This window comes from Bubalus bubalis, chromosome 6 (genome assembly GCF_019923935.1).
Source record: "Bubalus bubalis isolate 160015118507 breed Murrah chromosome 6, NDDB_SH_1, whole genome shotgun sequence".
In the NCBI taxonomy this organism is placed as follows: Eukaryota; Metazoa; Chordata; class Mammalia; order Artiodactyla; family Bovidae; genus Bubalus; species Bubalus bubalis.
In genome coordinates this window covers 87,541,739-87,561,878 of record NC_059162.1, presented here as the reverse complement: position 1 = coordinate 87,561,878, position 20,140 = coordinate 87,541,739, and the positions used below count along the sequence as shown (strand labels likewise).

Below are 20,140 nucleotides of genomic sequence, written 5' to 3'. Positions count from 1 at the left end.
AAGTGTTTGTTAAACCTAGGCTGTGCTAAGCTCTAAGGAGGTATAGCATAACAATACTAATATTGATTAGATATCTACAAAGGTATAGATATTCTCTAGTTAGTCTTTCTGCACCCTTCAACAGCTCAGCAAGGTAAGAATTACAGCCTCCTGGTTGGCAGTATAATGTGATGGTTAATACCGTCAGCTCCAGAGCCAGACAGTGTGACCCCTACCTCTGCCACTTATTAACTGTGTGACCTTGAGCAAGTTACTTAACCTCCCTGTACCTCTGTATCCTCAGTTGTGCAATGCAGATGATAATACCACCAATTTCATAGGATTACTGTGAGTAAATAAGGTAATAAATGTAAAGTGTTCACGGCGCATGGTAAAATTCAGTACGTGTACACTGCCGTGTCATCATCTCCATCATTTATATGAAGAAACAGTCCAGAGAGAGTGAGTGAACTGCTCATCTAGCCAGGAAGTAGAGGATCTGGAAACGGACCTCAAGGCAAGGACTAACCTTTATTGAGGATTAACTATGTTGAGAGTTCACATAATCTCGATATCCATAAAAAATTGATGAGTAGGTATCCTCGGCCCCAATTTATAGTAAAAGAATTCTAGATGCATGTGAATTACTCAGAGTCTCCCAGCTGGGAGGTGAAGTAGCAGCGCCGAGGTTTGAACGCAGGTCTGCCTGATTCCCAGAGACCCTGTGGGGCCCCTTTGGGATCCCCGCCTGCAATGAGATGCCTATGGAACCTGCACGCAGTGTGAGGGTCTGCAACTCCCCAAGGGTCTGCTCTTAGCCAGGTCTTTTCATTATCTCACTAATTGTCATGATAATCTCTGGTGCAAAGTACTCACAGACCCTTTAATTGCATAAGGAAATACACTCAGAAACTGACTACACTGTATCAAGGTCTCACAGCTGAAGAAGAGGGTGGTGAAGCAACAGATTCAAATCAGGGGCCTGACTTCCAAACCTGTGACGGTCCCCCACCAAGCTCCTTGGACTACCTGAAATCACATAAGAAATCTGCATTTCAGCTTCTGGAACACATGACAGTTTCTCACCCCAGATTGTTCTCAGCTCAGTATGAAAACATGTAACAGGGTATGAATGCATGAGTGAAAGAAAGACCTAAAGTTAAATTATTCCAGAACAGCGAGCTATTGTCAATGATTGACAACCAGTCTCAACTCTCACCAGTGACAGCCACATACAAAGTAAGGCTTCAAAAAGAGCTGGGTTCCCTTCAATTAGCAGAGCTGAAATGAAACCACTTAGAAAATTATACTATTGGGCAACTGGTGGGTTTTAAACATAATAAGAAAAATAAAGGCTTGGCCTGATGTTTACAATCAGCTGAGCAAGAGACATCAGTCGTGCTAGGACCCGGAATCATACCTTCTCCTGGAGCTCAGGTTTTTGGCCTCTCTGCCACTGCTGCAGCCCTGGATCCATTCATTCCTTCATTCCTTTAGCAAATATTTATTGGTTCCTGACCACCAAGCGTGGAAGCTACAATGTGAAGCAGAACATATTTGGCCAGTGCTTCTTGGAGCTCCCAGACAAGCCAACAGGATGGTGATCCCCTGGATGGGTGACATCACGGGGAAAGGCAGGGTGCTTGGAGGCAGAGCAGAGAGAGGGTCCAACAGAAAAGAGATTTCACACTGAGTGGGAAACAGTCCTGTGAACAACAACAACAAAAAAGCCTGCCCAGTAGGCAGTGTGTTTGGCTATCGGGAGAAAGTTAAAGGTGGCCTGGGCAGGGGCCAGGCAGCCTTGGAAGGGGTGGGCCCTCCTCCTGCTGCACCCACCTGTCTGTTCCCTGGGCATTCTGAAGTCACAGCTCTGGAAAGCTGGAAGAGCTTTGAGTCATTCAGCACCATTCATTCAATGAACTATGTCCCGGTCACACAGAGTGAAGTCAGAAAGAGAAAAACAAATGTCATACATTAACACATATATGTGGAATCTAGAAAAATGGTATTGATGATCATGTCTGCAAAACAGAAATAGAGATACAGACATATGGACACCAAGGGGGGAACGTGGGAGGGATAAATTGGGACCCCGTGGTATATATATATATATATATATATATATATATATACACTATTGATACTATGCATAATAGTATTGATACTATATAAAATAGATAACTAATGAGAACCTTCTGTATATATATAGCACAGGGAACTCTACTCAGTGCAATGTGGGGACCTAAATGGGAAGGAAATCCAAAAAAGAGGGGATATATGTATATAGCTGATTCACTTCATTGTACAGTAGAAACTAACAACACTGTAAAGCAACTGCACTCCATTAAAAAAAAAAAAAAACACACCCGTCCCAGCATGTGCGAAGGCTCAGAAGGGAATGAGAGCAGGGCACACACAGGCACCTCTGAGTGATTCCCGGAGACCAGAACGCCCAGACCAGGTGATGGGTAAGTGGTAAAGGCTTGCACTTTATCCTGAGGCTATTGGCGGGGGGTGGGGGTGGGGGGGACACTGAAGGCTGAAGACAGAGGAAGTAAGCCCTCAGATTTGGGATTTTCCAGATACCACTAAGGCTGATACGCAGAGGCCAGGCTCTGAGCTCTGAATGACTAATTCCAGAGCCTATGATCTTTACCCAGCCCCATATCGGCAGCATTCCTAGAATCTGCTGCTGCTACTGCTGCTAAGTCACTTCAGTTGTGTCCAACTCTGTGCGACCCCGTAGATGGCAGCCCACCAGGCTCCCCTGTCCCTGGGATTCTCCAAGCAAGAACACTCAAGTGGGTTGCCATTTCCTTCTCATCTGGAGGGGTCTAAACAAGGAGAAATGGACAACAGAAAGACCTAAGTGCCTCTGGTTGAAGAACAACTTCAGGACAGACGTGCTTCTCAGATCTGGATCCCAGTGGAGCAGAATACAGTAAAGATTAGATTCTGGACCTGCTTCTGTCTGTAACTAGCCATTTAGCACTGGACAAGTCAATGTCCAGCCCCTCACCCCGAGCCTTAGTATCCTCATTTGTGTGATGGGTGGAGGGTTAGGTAGCTAATCAAAAATGATCATGACTTCTACAAAATTGATTATTACTTGCATTCAGTGAACTCTTACTCTGAGCTTGGTGTTATATCTCAGTTCACACCTACAGCACCCTGTGAAGAGATTCGATTATCATCATCCCCATTTCATAGCATGGAAACCGAAATTCAGAGATGTTAAATAAGTTGATATTAAGTAAGGGTAGAAGCAGGATTTGAATCCAGCTTTCAGATGCTTAACATGAAAACTTTCTGTTTCAGGGCTCTCAGAAATGTATTTCACAAGGATTTTCTGAGCACCTGGCCAAGGAGGGTATAGAGATGAGGAAGCAGAGTCTCCCAGGGCAGAAGTCAGACATACATTCTTAGGTTGGGCGTCCTGAATTCTAGCCCTGGCTGTGTGATGAATTCAGTTGGCCTGTATGTAGAGAGCATCGGGGTGGGCAGTGCAGAGGAAGGGGTAGGGGAAAGGGCTGCGACAAAACAGTCCCTCTGGGCCTCTTTCCTGTACTGTGGACTCCTGCTGTGTCCATAGGATATCACAAGATACCCAGGGCTGAGATGACCAACAGCTGGCACAGCTGTAACAACCCCCAGTGTTGCATCACCCCCAGTGAACTAAACTCCCAAATGGCCAGGGCAGACTGCCCAGTGTGGTCCTTATTGGGCAGGTCCAGTCACCATGGGCTGGGCAGAAACTGCTCCCATGGCTCTCAGAGCCAGGCCATTCATGGTGGACAGAGCCCAAAGGGCAGACTCTGCAGAGAAGTCTCCTTGTGATACGTTGTGAGACTACGTTAGACCTGAGGCCAAAATAAGGGAAAGATGCCCCAGGTGGCAAGCTCTGAACCCCAGGCAGCAGCACCAGCCAATTAGGGCTAATTAGCCAACTGCAGAGCAGGGGGCAGTGGAAAGGCCAGAGAGAGGCTGCAGAAAGATCTGCCCCCAGGCCCTTGGCAGCACCTGCAGGAGCCAAGGCCTGCAGACCTGCCCCTACGCCCAGGTGACCCGCCTGGCTCTGACTAATGAGCCACAGCCGGTGATGGAGGGTGTAACCTGCAGAGAAATGCTTTCTGCCTTCTTCTAATAAACTTTTTCCTGAGATCCACGGCTGGATTCTCCCATGAGTACAGCCCCAGGTGTTGGGGGAGGGAGACAGAGGCGCACAGTAACAGCTCATTTAGCAGGGAACAAATAGCTTCCTTTCAGGTCAGCAAATACAACATGATGTACTCAGACAAGCGTGGGGGCCCGAGACCCATGTCTTGTGACTCGGAAAGACAGGCAGAGGACACGGCCACCCACGCCTTCAAGAAATCCCCTGCTTCCAGGAGGTGAAAAAAGACCACAAGAACCAAAAAATGACATTTCCTTCAAACAACCCAGAAGGTAAAATGCCAAAGCATCCGTTAGAGTAGAATATTGAAATCAAGATGATTATTAATAGTAATAGTAGCTTATATGTGTGTGTACACTCCCTTGTCATTCATAATTCACTTTCACATGCATCAGCTCCTTGAAGCTTCACTACTACTTTATAGAGCGGGAAAGGCAAGAAGAGGAGTCCGCATTTTAGAGAGAAGGATCTGGGGAGGCCGCGAGCTTAAGCCTAAGATCCCACATGTCAAATGTCAAACTAAGTCTTCTTCTTCTATTTATTAATTTTTAAAATTTTGGCAGTCAAAGCACTGAATCCTAACCACTAGACCACCAGGGGAACTTCAAAATAGTCAACTTTACACTATGCATATCTCATCATAAATCTTCTTTTCTTTCTTTTTTGGCCATACGGCTTGGTTTATAGGATCTCAGTTCCCCGACCAGGGATTGAACCTGGGCCAAATGCAGTGAAAGCCTGGGATCCTAACCACTAGGCCACTGGGGAACTCCCCCAACCAAACCTTCTAATTTCAAAGCACTGCAACTTTCCATGTTAGGTTGTCAGATCCAATCATTGCTATATTCCTTTTTATTCTTTTTTTGAATCATAATATGTTAGGACTGGAAAGGTCCTTTATAATTACCGGAATCCTGGAACCCAGAGAGATTGATATGCTCAAGACCACACACTGGGTCCTTGGTCTGCATACTCTCTCCAGACCAATTTCTGCCTCCTCAACATCCATTCAATCCCCAATAACAAGGACTCTTGCTACAGATGCTAGTAATAAAAATACTTTTATGTTGTCCCCTTAAAAACAGTAGATGCCAGCAACTAATGTATTTCTTTATTGACACGAGTCTTTACTTCTAATAAAGTAATAACCTTAATGTGGTGGGAGAAAAGGCACAGAAGGAGAGAAGCAGGAGGGTTCCCTATGAGCAGTAGGGACTCCATAAATGTTTGCTGAATTGAATAGAGTGAAATAAGCATGGACTCACAGGGAAAAGAGAGAAAGAGAAGGGATTTTGCACACACATAGATGGAAATGCATCTACTCTGTAAGAAGACACTGTGCTGGGAGTTTGGCACAAAGAAGACATTTGCCGTATTCCAAGCTGGTTTTCGACATCAGCTTCAAGCTTCCCACTGTCTTTACATCTCACACTCGCAGAGAGAACACAGCGGGATGTATGCTTCCAGGCAATCCCTTGGAAAATGTTTGACCTTCACTGAAGTTTTGACATTGTTTTCTGCGTCACCTAGGTGTCAATTTTTTTTTAGGGAAAAATTCTGGAGTCAAGAAAGGAGTATGTAAAGGAGGCAGAACTCTTAGTAAAATGCCAGTGACAGTGCAATTACTGTAACCTGATGTCAGAAGGCATTATCTCCTGCTGCCACTGAGCTCGCTCTCTAAAGGATTTTGCCTGATGGTGACTTCTGTCAATTTCTGTCTATTTTCGCTCCTTCTTTCAATCCACTGGTGGTTTCAAAGTATTTGGGGAAGGTTCCACAGGAGGTAGGAAATGTCACAGATCACCACTTAACACTTTGGTCTAGAAAAGTGTTCTAGTCATCACTATTATTTGTTGAACACCTGCAATGATAATGATTCTCATATACTCAAAAGCATGGCTCAACTTTACTGAATATTTACTATGTGTTCAATGCTTAGCACTTCACATGCACTATTTTATTTAGCCTTCATACAACAATCCTCTGATGTTTAAGTTGCCCAAAGCTATAGAACTACCCAGTGGCAAAGTCAGATGCCAATGTCAGAGCCAGTGTTCTTTGCCGGTACCCTACCATTCATTCTTGTATTCATTTGCACAATCCCTGTGTACCAGGCTTTGTGCTAGCTACTGGCACAGAGAGATAAAAGACAAGACCATGTTTTTAGGAAGCTCACAGGAACTTGAGCAGTCAGATAAACTAAAAGTCACATATGATGTGCGAATGGTAGTAACAGAAGGGATTGCTGGGTTCTCTGGGCACATCCCAGTCTAGGCGGTGTTGAAGAAGATTCCCAGAAGAAATGATGCCTTGTTCTTGAAAGGGTCAATAGAAGGCGTCACACAAAGGAGGGCATGGAGGGCAGTTCACTCATGGTAGGCAAAGTGGGGAGCTGCCAGCACTGAGACATGGAGACATGGGAGAGCATTGGCAAGTTCAAGGGTCTTGTAAGTAATTCACAAGGGACTGCACCCAGAAGAGACAATCAGGTAGTGAATGAACAGGAGACTGGAGAGGAATGAGGCTGAAAAACAGGGTAGAAACCAAAGAGAGGCTTTCTGCCAGGCTAAGGGGTTTGAGTTTTAGCCTGAAAGCCCAGGAAGCCCCTTGAGGGTTGGTATGCACGTGTGTGATGTTCAAGGGGAACACTTACAGCTTCCACCCCACTCCTCAGAGGGGAAAAGTGGGCAGCAGCGCTTCCATCCTCTTGCCTCAAAGGAAAGAGACTGATTTATCTTCTGGGCGAAATCAGAAGAGAACAAACATGTGTGGCTACAGCAGATATGGGCTCTCCCGGCACCATTCCAACTCCATATTTGCATTTCTTATCCTTCTGTAGGAGACCCAGAAGTGACTACAGGGTGCTCTAGGGACCAAGCAGACACACTTGCATGAGGCTTGGAAGGAGGAAGAGATAGATAGGCAGTATCTGCCATGTGCAAGGACAGTAACTCTTCTGCAGCAGTTCAGACGAAGACCCTCCTATCTGCAGCAGCAGTGTAGTCTCCACCCTATTATGCCATGGTGTGGTTGGGTAACCATGCTGACATCCAAGCGTGGCTCTTAGGCCCCTCCTGGAAGGCTAATGGCTACCCCACACCCATTAATAAATCCTTTTCTGTTTAAATTATTGCATCTGCAACTAAGAACCCAATTGACACTATAGAACAATCCGTTTCATTCTGTCATTCAGAGTTTTCTGACCTCAGAAGATCCTCATTCACTGCTCATCCATGAAATAAGCCTATGAGGCCACATGTGCTCCTACAAGGAAAAGGGAAACCTGTCAATATACATTTCAACTTAAAGAGAAAGTTCAGGAGGCAAAACCTAAATTCTCCAGTGACGCATTAACAGAAATAAGACCATGCCTCATCTTTTTCAACTGCAGTATTCATCCCCCATTTGGTTTTTAACTTGGAGAGAGAAAAGGCATGGGTATCTCTCAAAATCTTCCCCCACCTGCCACCAAAAAAAAATGAGCTCACATTTGTGCTTTGGAGGTAGGGAAACCAGTTAGAATCAGCCATTTGGCTGAAGCAAACACAATTCCAGAGTCAGTCTGGAGTAAGAGAAGGGATGCTTCTGTGCTAATCAGAAAAGCAATGGGAGCCCATGGGGTACAGAAACTTCAGCAATGAGATGCAATCTGTTGATTACCAGGAAACCTGTTTTGCAAAGAGGTCATAATCTCAAACTCTCAGCTCACTTGTATCATTTGCAGGGGGCTGATTTCCCCCTTGACACTCACAGAATTGCCCAACACACCTGCTTCCAAAGCATGTGGTCTCCACACCTGAACCTCTTGGAGCTGAAAATGAGGGATGAATAAGAAAGAGGAATATAACTAACCCTGCGTGGAGTCATAAAGGACTAGACAGGATAGGAGCTAAATTAAAGAAATATCAACCAGGAAGCCTAAAATTTTCTAGTCCTTGAACCTCTTATTAGCAAGCTCAGTTTTCCCCTCCCTAAACCGAGGAGACAGAGATGGCAAGTAAAGCTGTCTTTGCTGAGTAACTAGTTTACACAACAATGGGAGGTGGTGAGCAAAACAGGTGATAATTGCACTCTAGGGCTGGCAACCCTATGAGAAAGGTGAGGGAACACAGGGAGTGATGGGAATAGGTGTGGCAGAGACCAACGCCCATCCTCCCCATCCTCTAGCACAGCACCCAGTTCTGACCCATGGCCACCCAGAATAAAGGCGGTGCTCTTATTCTCCTTCCTGTTAGAAGCGGCCCACTGACTCGGTCCTGGCCAAGGAGAATGTAAAAAGAAATTATGGGTCCAACTTCTCACCTTGCCCTTAAAAGAAATGGTGGTGGTGGGGGCGGGGGGTCCTCCCAGCCATCTAGTTTGAATGAGGAGGTGGTGCTGTCCCATCGTGGGTGATAAGAATGACAGCAATGTGGTGAGGATGGAGCAGGAGGAGTGGCAACAAGAGCCACTAGAAGAGCTTGGACCCTGTGTGACTTCACCGCTGGGAGCTGCCCTCTGCACTCAGACTTCTAAATGACTGAGACATCTAATTCTACCATTTTAAAGACACATTCAAGCTGCTTTATTTGGTATCTTGGCTACCTGCTGCTGGATTGCTATTCTAATTCTCTGAGATGGCATGCCAACACTTCACCTATCCAGCAACCTCACTTTTCCAGAAAACAGTTGTAAACAAAGCTAGAAACAAAAAACCACCCTCAAACAGCCAAACTTATATTGTCACTGGAGACTGATGCACTTTATTTATGGGGATGGTACCCTGGCCAAGACTTGGTCGGTGTTTATGGACCCTCATCACATCTGCATTTCCAGTGAGCATGGTTCCTGATATTTTAGCCCAGAGCCAACAAAAGGATGGATAGAAAAGGGAAAAGACTGCTTTTAGAAGCAGATAAACTGACAGTACCAAGACATGAAGACACAATCTGACAGTGAGGGAAGGTATAAAAAATAGAGATTAGAATTTTAAGTCCATACATCCATATGTCTAGGGCCACCCATATCTAAGGGCAAACAGTCTTGCATCTCTAAATAGCCCTTCAGTTCAGTTCAGTTCAGTCGCTCAGTCGTGTCCGACTCTTTGCGACCCCATGAATCGCAGCACGCCAGGCCTCCCTGTCCATCACCAACTCCCAGAGTTCACTCAGACTCACGTCCATCGAGTCAGTGATGCCATCCAGCCATCTACCAAATATATAGCTTGATACAATAGTTGATGTTCAAAATGCTATTTCTTAGTCGTAATCTATTTCAAAAAGCAAGAAAGTATGTAATTCATTTATAAATATTTTCTAAACATTGGTTATCTTGAAGCTACACTTATTTGAAACATCTCAGTCTATGTGGTGCCATATATATAGTTTCATACAATTCAACGCTAAATGAAATACATTTGGACACCACACTTGTAGTCAGGGTTAAAACCATTCACTCTGAACCTATGTTTTTTTCAGGCCTCACCCTGTATGTAATGTCTTAAAGATGAATCAGACACAGCATTGCTGCCTAGTAATTCCTGGTCTAGATTTAACAGAGACAAATAAACAGACGACTAAAACACTAGCTCAAACCTCTATGGGTGGAAAATCAGATGCAATGTAGATGAAGAAAAGAAGATTACTGTCCATCATCTAAAAAACTCTTATACAATGATAAGAAAAAGATGAACCATTCCAAGCAAAATGAGCAAAGACAATGAATTATCTGATCATCAAGAAGCAAATCCAAATGGCCAATAAATGTGAAATGATGCTCTTCGTTGGTAGACATCAAGAAAATACAAAGTAAATAGCAATGAGATCACTTGTTACTTCTCAGGTTAACAAAAGTAAAAGAGGTTGATAATATGTGCTGTTGACAAAGACATAGGGAAATGTTACTTCATACCTGGTTAGTGGAAATGAGAATTATTATACTTTCTTTGGAAAGATATATAGTACCACCTTCTAAAACTTTAAAAAGCGTATATCCTTCGACTCTTTAGTATTCGTTTGGGGAATCATAAAACATCAACTGCTACTGCTGCTGCTGCTAAGTCGCTTCAGTCGTGTCCGACTCTGTGCGACCCCATAGACGGCAGCCCACCAGGCTTCCCCGTCCCTGGGATTCTCCAGGCAAGAATACTGGAGTAAGTTGCCATTTCCTTCTCCAATGCATGAAGGTGAAAAGTGAAAGTGAAGTAGCTCAGTCCTGTCCGACTCTGAGCGACCCCATGGACTGCAGCCTACTGGGCTCCTCCATCCACGGGATTTTCCAGGCAAGAGTACTGGAGTGGGGTGCCATCACCTTCTCCAAAACATCAACAGATACTGACAAATGTACAAGGATGCTTATTTCATCATTGTTTGTAAAAATCAGTGAAACAAAAGTAAATGCCCATCAGGAGAGAAATGGTTGAAAAATCAGTGGTATGTTCATACCACTGAAACTTATACAGCCATTCAAAAGAGTGACTTATATCAATGCCAGCTGTCTGGGGGTGGGGACTGGAAGGGAACAGTTTTCCATAGTGTTTAAAGTAATAAAAGCAATATGCCAAGGAATGTATATATGATCTCATGTTTTACACCCATGATAAAAATCCCTATATTTTGTGTATGTGTGTATATGAACATATACTGTAAATGTTACAGGAACTTAGAAGAAGATATGGAAGGCAGCCTCATTGTTAGATTAGTTTGAAGGGCAAAGGAAAGTAAATAAATAACTATATTTTTTTAAAAAGATGTCTAGGATAAAAAGTAAATAGTTTGCATAATAAGGTAGAACAAATAAACTTCTATCTATCTACATATGCTAGCATTTGTGTTTAAAGAGACAAATAAAAGAATGGTCACCAAATTACAGACAAGACAAATAACTAGAATTTCAAGTGATTTTTTCACTAGTTTCTAAAGCTTTTTCTATACTTTGGCATTTTTACAATGAATTTGTTTTATTTATATGATTTGGAAAATTAATAAAGTGATAAAAAAAACAACCCATGTCAGTGCTGGTCAATGTTGAGTGATATTAACGAAGAAGCCTGCGTGGGGGGCATGATACCTGAACTTGACGTCAAGATTCTATCGGGTTTGGAGGATATCTGAAAAAGGAGGGTGTTTCCGGCAGGAAGAACTAGAGATGAAGTAGTATGATAGTAGAAATAAACATGGGGACATCTAGCTCATCCGGAACACAAGATAAAGAATAAGCTAATGGATGCAGTTCCATGACTACCAAATAAAACCAAACAGATAGGAAGTAGAAGTGGCCACCATAATGCGTGGACACAAATGTGACTTTTAGAGTTAACATTAACACATGAAAACAGCTTGGTTTCTCCAAGCGCTACAAATTGACAAATATTTTGAGTTCTGAGGACTCTGTCCACAGTGACACCATGTGTTTCAGTCAGATGTAAACTTCAGTTGGGTAACATTTTCATTTTAATCCCTCCTTCCTGTCAGTTTCCAACTTGGCTATAAATAATTGCTTGCAGAAAAAAATATGTCACTAAAGATCTAAGCTCAAGCTACCAAAAAAATGGTCATTTTGAAGTGAAAAGAAGTCATATTCTGCATGCTAATTAAACAAGATGTCTCAAGACCTAGGGCTCAGAGCTCATTTAAAAAAAAAAAAAAAGATTCCTATTTATTAAAAGCCTATGAATACAAATGAATTCTTTACTTAGTATTCACTCTTATTTAATACTGCCCGCTTTGAGACAGGATCTACATGTGCTTTGCTGATAAATTGAAAGGTCGTCTGATGTCACGGGCCCCTGTCATCCACAATACGGCTGTTTATGCCACAGGTGTATGTACTAATGGTACAGGGTTCTTGCACTGTTACCAACAAAGACCCCAACTGATGGTCACTTGCTTGCTCAGGGCAACCAGGGCCACAGAGCTGCCCAAGGTAGTAATTTTCAAGCTGAGAGGTACTCCCCTTGCTCTTTCACAAAATACCTCTTGCTGTCTAAGTGGAAGTTAAAATCACAAGGACCCCAACTTTCCTATTCCCATTCCGCCATGCTTCCCATTAGGAAGCATGGCGGATATGTTATTACTCCATTTCCAGGGAATTGAAAGAGAACTCATCAGGTAACCCTTCTTATACCTGACAGTGAAACAGGAGAAAAAACTCAAGTCCTTGAACTTAAAGCCTGTGTCTTTTTATTTAGTGATCTGCTGAACATTGGGCTAACAATGAAAAAAACAAACCAGGAGAACTTTCATCATTTTAAGCTTTGCTGGATTATAAGAGCAGCAACAAGAATCAGTCAGTGAAAAAAAAAAGAGATTGGAGAATGAAAATGAGACCAGAAGATGTCGGACACATGGGGCCCCAACCCCATTTCCACACTTATTGGCAATGAGAGTCTCAGCATCCATTTAGCCTTATCGTGCCTCAGTTTCTTTCTGTAGAAACATGGTGTTGTTTTGAGAATTAATGGGGTAACACATGAAAAGTGCCCATAAGCACAGGATAGGTACACAGTAAAGATAACTGCTATGAAGGCAGCAATGACAATGATGATGACAAAGATGGAGATGATAATAACAATGACGATGGCAATGGTTCTACTGCTAAACAACTCCAGCATCTTAAATAGGTCCCAGAATCTCACACACTTGAGTAGCAAAGAGCACAGACTACCTGTGCCCAAATCCTATTTCTACCACTTAGCTGCATCTCATAAAAGCTGGTAGAGTTTTGCCAAGAGAATACACTGGTCATAGCAAACACCCTCTTCCAACAACTCAAGAAAAGACTCTACACATGGACATCACCAGATGGGCAACACCGAAATCAGTTTGATTCTATTTTTTGCAGCGAAAGATGGAGAAGTTCTATACAGTCAGCAAAAACAAGACTGGGAGCTGACTGCGGCACAGACCATGAACTCCTTATTGCCAAATTCAGACTTAAAGAAAGTAGGGAAAACCACTAGACCATTCAGGTATGACCTAAATCAAATCCCTTACAATTATGCAGTGGAAGTGACAAATAGATTCAAGGAATTAGATCTGATAGACAAGAGTGCCTGAAGAACTATGGACAGAGGCTCATGACATTGTACCAAAGGCAGTGATCAAGACCATCCCCAGGGAAAAGAAATGCAAAAAGGTTGTCTGAGGAGGGCTTACAAATAGCTGTGGACAGAAGCGAAAGGCAAAGGAGGAAAGCAAAGATATACCCATTTGAATGCAGAATTCCAAAGAATAACAAGAAGAGATATAAAAGCCTTCCTTAGTGATCAACACAAAGAAATAGAGGAAAAAAACAGAATGGGAAAGACTAGAGATCTCTTCAAAAAAACTAGAGATACCAAGGGAACATTTCATGTAAAGATGGGCACAATAAAGGACAGAAATGGTATGGACCTAACAGAAGCAGAAGATATTCAGAAGAGGTGACAAGAATACACAGAAGAACTAAACAAACAAACAAAAAAAGATAAAATAAGTTAATCCATCTTAAGTGTGTAGAGCAGCACATTGCCCATAGGAAATTTTTGTTTCTCTTAAAAAAAAGCAGTTGGAGAAAAGGATCTACAGGTTCAAGTTCTATTATGTTACCTGGTCAGGATTTCCAGTCCAAAAGAAATAGTGTGATTTAAAAACAAAAGGGGGGGGGGGGCGGTACAGTCTTTAGAATCAAAAAGACTTGAGTTCAGATCCAAGTTCTGAAATACATTAGCTAAGTGAGCTACGACAAGTTACTCAACATCTCTGATCCATGGTTTCTTCTGTATTCACTAACATCTCAGCAAATATTTTATTGATATTTATTGTACCGGGAACTGTTCTGGTTGAGGACTATAATGCCATTCCTAGGACTGCTATAATGATTAAATGAGAAGATACAGGTTGTATGTCTAACCCAGTGCCTGTCACACATCAGTTCAGCTCAGTTCAGTCGTTCAGTCGTGTTCAACTCTTTGCGATCCCATGGACTGCACCACGCCAGGCTTCCCTGTCCCTAGTCAACTCCCAGTGCTTGCTCAAGCTCATGTCCATAGAGTCGGTGATGCACCAATTAACAGGAGCTGTAGCCCAACTCAGACAGCAGCTGCTACCTATGCCAAGTTCTGGAGGCCTCCAGCACCAGTGGGTGCCTCACTGACAAAATATCCCCAAACCAAAATCTCAAACCATCCCATTAGGTGCTGTAGCATAACTACTGAATCACAAACTATGTCCACGGTTGCTCACCAAACTCTCAAGAAAGTAACTCCATCCACAGTTGTGGTTCAGAAAACTTCAGACATGCAGATGAGCATTCAAAAAGGGAGTTTCTAAGAGTCCCGGGCAATGCGGACCCTACTAGGGCTGAGCACCAGTAATACACGCCCCTCTTCAGGAAGCAGCCTTACCCGCTAGATGCTTTTGTCCCACTGAGTCATGATTAAAGGGAAAGCAGAAGTTTCCCTCTCCCTTTCTGGGACCAACTATCACATCTGAGAAGCCAGAATGAGCCTTGTGCCCGGGTTCCTGGGTTCTTCCTGGCTCAAGGGGCTCAGCCAAGTGCTGTGGACATCTCACGTGTGCCTTCCTTTCTCATCCATGAAAGGATAATGGCGCCTGTGGAGGTGTGGGTGAAGGGCTCCACAGCCTCATAAGCTCTGAGCAAATACTGGGCATACAAACCTGAGTTCGATGCTTTTCCTCTCGGTGCCCACAGGTCCACTCACGGGGTAGAGTGGACAGAGCAGAGGCAATAAAATGAAGGAGATCTGCGTTTGAATCCAGACCCCACTCCCACTTACCTGTCTAATCTGGCCAATTTACATAACCTCTTGGAACCTAGCTTTCTCTATTGGTAAAATAAGGATTGTAACACCAATCACATAAGGCTATTGTGAAGATTACTGAAGCAATTTATTTAATTTAATTAAAAAATAAACCAAATTAGTATGTGTTCACTTATAACCATATTTGCTGGGCACTTACTACATGTACAACTATGCATTAAGAATTACAGCATATATATACAGATATATATTCCATGATCCCTGCATATGATCTAGCCAAGAAAATACAATGTAAGGCAAAGGTTAGGAAGAAATTCAAGTATTTAATAGCATGTGCATTAAAAATAGAGGGTATTTAGGCGGAAGTAGGGAGAACTGTCACTTTCTACACATACCATTTGAATTTTTAAAATTTTTGTAATCAAAATAAAAATATAAAAATAGTGAGAGCAAGATAAAATAAGAAAAAAGATGTTATGACTGTTAATCACCCTCTAGAAGCTCTTGAGATGAATGTATCCACTGACCTTCACTCACATAGCTTTGTGCCCACTACTGTGTTATACATACCTTGAGACTGAAGAGGTGGATCAGTTACCCTCACTTGGAAGGAACTTACAATCTACTGGGAGAGAAGAACACATGGATAGTACTTCCAAGGAAGTGTGTTAAGAGTGCTGAGGGAACGCGGCTTCCTGAGGGAAAAGGATCCCTGAGTGGATGCCACTTTTAAGATGGATCCTGAAAGATGAGTGGACTCCATCAGCCAAAAAAGTAGGAGGTATTTTCCAGACAAGAAAAGAAGTCTGCACCTGCAAATTTATGAAAACTGTGTATGGTATGCATGTGAAATGTAAGTGTAGTGTGTGTGTGTGTGTGTGTGTGTGTGTGTGTGTGTGTAAGAGAGAGAAAGCATCTGTGGCAATGCTGTGTGTGTGAGGGTTTAAGTTTGCTTATTAGCATGCATCTGTGTAGTGTGTGTATAGATGTGTGGTAAGAGAATGTATCTATGTATGTGTGAAGCCCATTGAGAGGGAGCAAGAAGGCCAGGCTATGAAAGGCCTTGAAGTCTATGGTCAGTGATTTGAATAACATGCTTTAGGCAACAGGGAAACTCTGGTGTGTTCTGGTCAAATCAAACCCTAACCCTAACCCTAACCCTTTAGACAGATGATGTCACACTTGTGGAGAGGGACCATACTGGAGGTCCCTCTCCAGTATGAGTTGGGAAGCTCTGAGAATACTCTGGACTAGAGTCAAGGAGGCTGGAGTGAAGACAAGTTGTAATGATTTTCCCATTACTCTTGGTTCTGGGTGACAGGTTAAGAGCGTTCACTACACTATCCTTTATTATTCTTCTTTCCCCCAAGGTTAAATACATTAAGAATGCACTGTTTTTTAAAACGTCAATTCTATGGAAGACAAATCTAAAACAAAGGATGCCTCCCTTCCAAAGTCATTCCGATACCAGCAGGTCCAAATGGAGAGCCCCAGCTTGACCCAAATAGGAGTATGCTCTTGGGGCTATGAAAGCACAAGCAAACTGACTTCCTTTGGAACTCTGACCCTCCATACTGACAGCTGGAGTTTAAGCCAAGGAAAAAGTAAGGGACAGAGCTAATGGCTTTGTGCAGCACAAGGTTTCCTTCATAAGTCATTATCTGATGACGTCAACGCTGAGGGCCAAGCTAGTTTAATGCCAATGAGTCTTTTGCAGTTTGGGGTTTTCCTTTGCATTTTAAAAAATTCATATAATACAAAACTCTGCTTCATGTGGGCCCTTCTTTCTCCTTCTCAGTATTGGAATTCCTCCTGTTTCCCTCTGCCTGTGTCTCCTTCCTCTTCCTCCCCCTCCTTTTCTTGTCCTCCCCCTCCTCCTCCTCGCTCCCTCCTCCTTTCTTGTTCTCCATCTCGCCTCCCTCTTTCCCACTGTCTGTATTTGAAGTCTTAAGCTGTCTCTGTCTCTCTTTCTCTAACTACTGCCCCCCCCCCACCTTTTCCTCTTTCCCTCTTTTCTCTCTCCCTTCCTTCTCCCCTGACCCTATATCCCTTCCCATTAAGTGGAAAAGCTTTGATTTTAGAAAAGGAGCAAGGCCTTTACTAGCACAAGAGTCAGACCAACAAATAGGGTCACAGTAAGGTGACTACCTGAGTCTAGCTTCAAGAAAAGAAAAGACCTTGTAAAAGAGAGAGGACTGAATGGTGGCCCTTGATTCCAACTAAGGCAGGTAGGTGGGGCATATGGCTCCCAGTTGTCCCTGGACACCAGTACCACTAGGCAGTCTTCCAGCTGGACCATTTCTATTTGCCAATAAGCCCCAGCCAGTCCCCCTCTATTCTACTGGGAGTGAGATGGCATAGCCACTGCCTCATGGCACTACTTAGCTACTCCTCTGGATGAGCTTGGAAAGGAAGAAAAGCCATACAATTCAGAACCAGTTACAGTTCAGCACTGCAGGGGATCTCAGGGACCCCCTGTTTCACCCCAGTCCGGTCACTGGTGAAGGAAGCGGGTCCCCAGCTTGCTAAATGCCAGGGGGACCCATTATCAGAAAACCCAGACCTACGACCTGTTGCAAAAATGCCTCCACCCTGGGAACACCTCTAGGTTCTTGCCTTCTGGACAGAAATCTACTTTCCAGGGTCCAGAGATATAAACAGAAGAAGATTAAAATAGAAACAGAACGGGGTTAAAATGCACTCAGTACACATCAGAAATCCACTGCATGTTCCCCGCAAGAAGGATTTGAGCAGTAAAGTCTGTGGGAGATGCGGCTGCAGTGGTGGACGGCTCTAGGCTCTGAGGACCTTTTTAATATGGCTGTATTGTAATACCGCAGTGCCAAACCCCGCCAGTCTTTCCCCCAAAACCAAAAGGAAGCCTCGCTCAGCAGCAAGAACTTCCCAGCTCTGGTAACAGATTGCCTCTGTTTTACACCCGTTTAATAACCGCTTTACTGAACGCAAGCCGGGGAAATGTGTATCCTCGAAAGGCACAGCATAGAAACCTCCCTCTGCAACGACGCGATTCCTCGGACATGGAACTAAAATGCATTCATCGGAACTCAGCCTCCCAAAGCAACAGCAAAGCGACTGCGAGGCGATTCACAGGCGAGAGCCCCTCAGCGTTGAGGGGGGATGGGGAAGGCAAGCAGGGGACACACCTTTACTGAGCTGTTTGAAATATGCTGCCTACAAAGTCCTTCTAGACCGAGCTGCCAAGGGTTAACTTCCTCTGCAAAAATTGATTCTCTCGCTCTCTCACACACACACACCCCTACAGTACCCACACAACCTCCGCCACTACCACACATTTGAATCTTTTTAATCTTAAATTTCCAGAAATTCCCTGATCAGCCCTATCTTTTTAGAACAGCCCCTCCACCTGGGCTGGATTCCCACCTCATCAACAGTGAAAGCCCAGAGAGCTGGGCATAATTATTTTTCTACAAGGTTATACCTAATTGGCCACTAACCTAATTGATTAATCATCTCATTTTTCAAGACAGCATCCAAGAGCCAAGCTGAGTGGGAAAAGAGAAAACATGAGTCTGGGTGGTACATGGGGTAAAATTACAGATATTGGGGAAAGACACCCCTCCCCAGCCAGCTTGCCTGGTTTTTGGACACGGAGGTGGCTAGAAAAGAACAGAAAACCTAGAACATGCTGGGAAACTCGCAAATCAAAAGGACTGAGCTGGGAGCCTCGACGCCACCCAGCCAGCCTGAGTGCAGCCGCCTCCGAAGAAGAAGTTGTTTCTCCCAGGTCAGAAAGGGTTAAATGGCTGAGGGCAAACCCAGCCTCGGCTGGCATGGGGGAGCAAAAGCCGCCAGTCTCAATGTCGGGGAGTCCGCCTGGAGCACCGTCCGCCGCCCCCCGCCCCCCGAGGTTCGCCCTCTGGCTGCGGCCGCAACTTGCGCTGCTCAGGGCCCTCGCCCGCGCCTTTGCGCGCCACCCAAAACTTTGCACACACTGCAGCCAACATCGCCTTGCCTCGCAGCCAGCCGCGCGCCACCGAGTGCCCTGGACAGCTGCCTGTGAGGCTTCGGCTTTGGACTTTTCCTCCAGCCGCTTCCGAGTCCCACCCAGGGGGCTCCCTCGCGGTTGCGGGAGCTCCGCACCCGCCCTGCGCTGGGCTGGCAGGCGGTGCGGGCGCTGCGTTCCAGATGACCACCTCGCCGGGCCGGGCAGCACCCCAGGGACAGATTGGTCCCCTCTGCCGCCCCTGCCCCTGCCCGCCCACCCCGAGCCTCCCACGCCAGAGCGAGCGAGCGCAACACCTTCTCCTACCTTCCCCGCTGGCCGCCGAGGACCACAATCTCCGCTCAGCCCTCTCGACTCATCCTCCGGCTGCAGCAGGAGAGGGCGAGGGGGCTCTGCTTTTGTTCCCTGGGGGTGGCAGGTCCGTTTGGGGCCAGGGCGCACGCAGTAGATGCCGCGGAGCTGGGTATCCCAGACGGGGGATGCTCACTCCCAGCAGCTCTGCCGGCAGCAGTAGCGGCAGCAGTAGAGATAGTGCCGGCTCTCTGCAGGCCACATCTTTCATACCTTATACATCACTACCGCATTCCCCCGAATAGGGGAGCCCCACAGCATTTCGCCACCTAGCGCAGAATGCAGGCGCCGGCATCAGTGGCGAGGCCGACTCGGACAGGACGTGAGCACCGCTGGAGGGAAGAAAAACCTCAGTACCCACTCATAAGTTCCCTCCCAGCTCTGAACACAGCGAGGCCAAAACTTGCAGCCACTCCGCAGCCTTCACCTTTTGGGACTCTCTATTCCCCAGAGCAATCTGGACTTCAGACCAAGTAATGATGGTTTATTAGAGGCAGTCCTCCGGGAGCTGTCGCTAGACTCTTGGCCTGCACGTGCTTTTACACAGCCTCATCCTCGGCAGAGTCTTCACACACATGAGGTTTTGCCGCAGCAAACATGTACTGTCTTGCACGAGCAGAATCCTTAGAGAGGAAGTTCTGCCCTGCCCCAGGATCCAGTGTGTGGGCACAGGAACAGACAGACAAGGGTTCCAGTTGCAATTGCTGAGATCTTAAGCAAATTCCCGAATAAATGATGGAGGCTCCATTTCTTCATCTGCAAAATGGGAACCAGATTATCTGTCTCATAGGATTATTGTGAGAACCAAATGAGATAAACATTGATCTCTACAGGTTAAGTGATAGCAAATGGTAGGACTTTTCCCTACTCACAGCAAGTCTGCTCTTCCTGGGATAATAATACATCAATA

At 44.9% G+C, this 20,140-nt stretch overlaps 1 protein-coding gene across 1 annotated transcript in view; it reads right to left on the bottom strand.

Annotated features, from left to right (window-relative positions):
- DAB1 (DAB adaptor protein 1) overlaps window positions 1-19,368 on the bottom strand; it is a 1,348,091-nt gene extending 1,328,723 nt beyond the window's left edge. Inside the window, exon 1 of the mRNA XM_044944948.2 lies at window positions 19,186-19,368. The gene's annotated coding sequence lies outside the window, so the exon portion shown is untranslated. The remainder of the gene's footprint in view (window positions 1-19,185) is intronic.
- Between the last annotated feature and the right edge of the window lie 772 nt (window positions 19,369-20,140).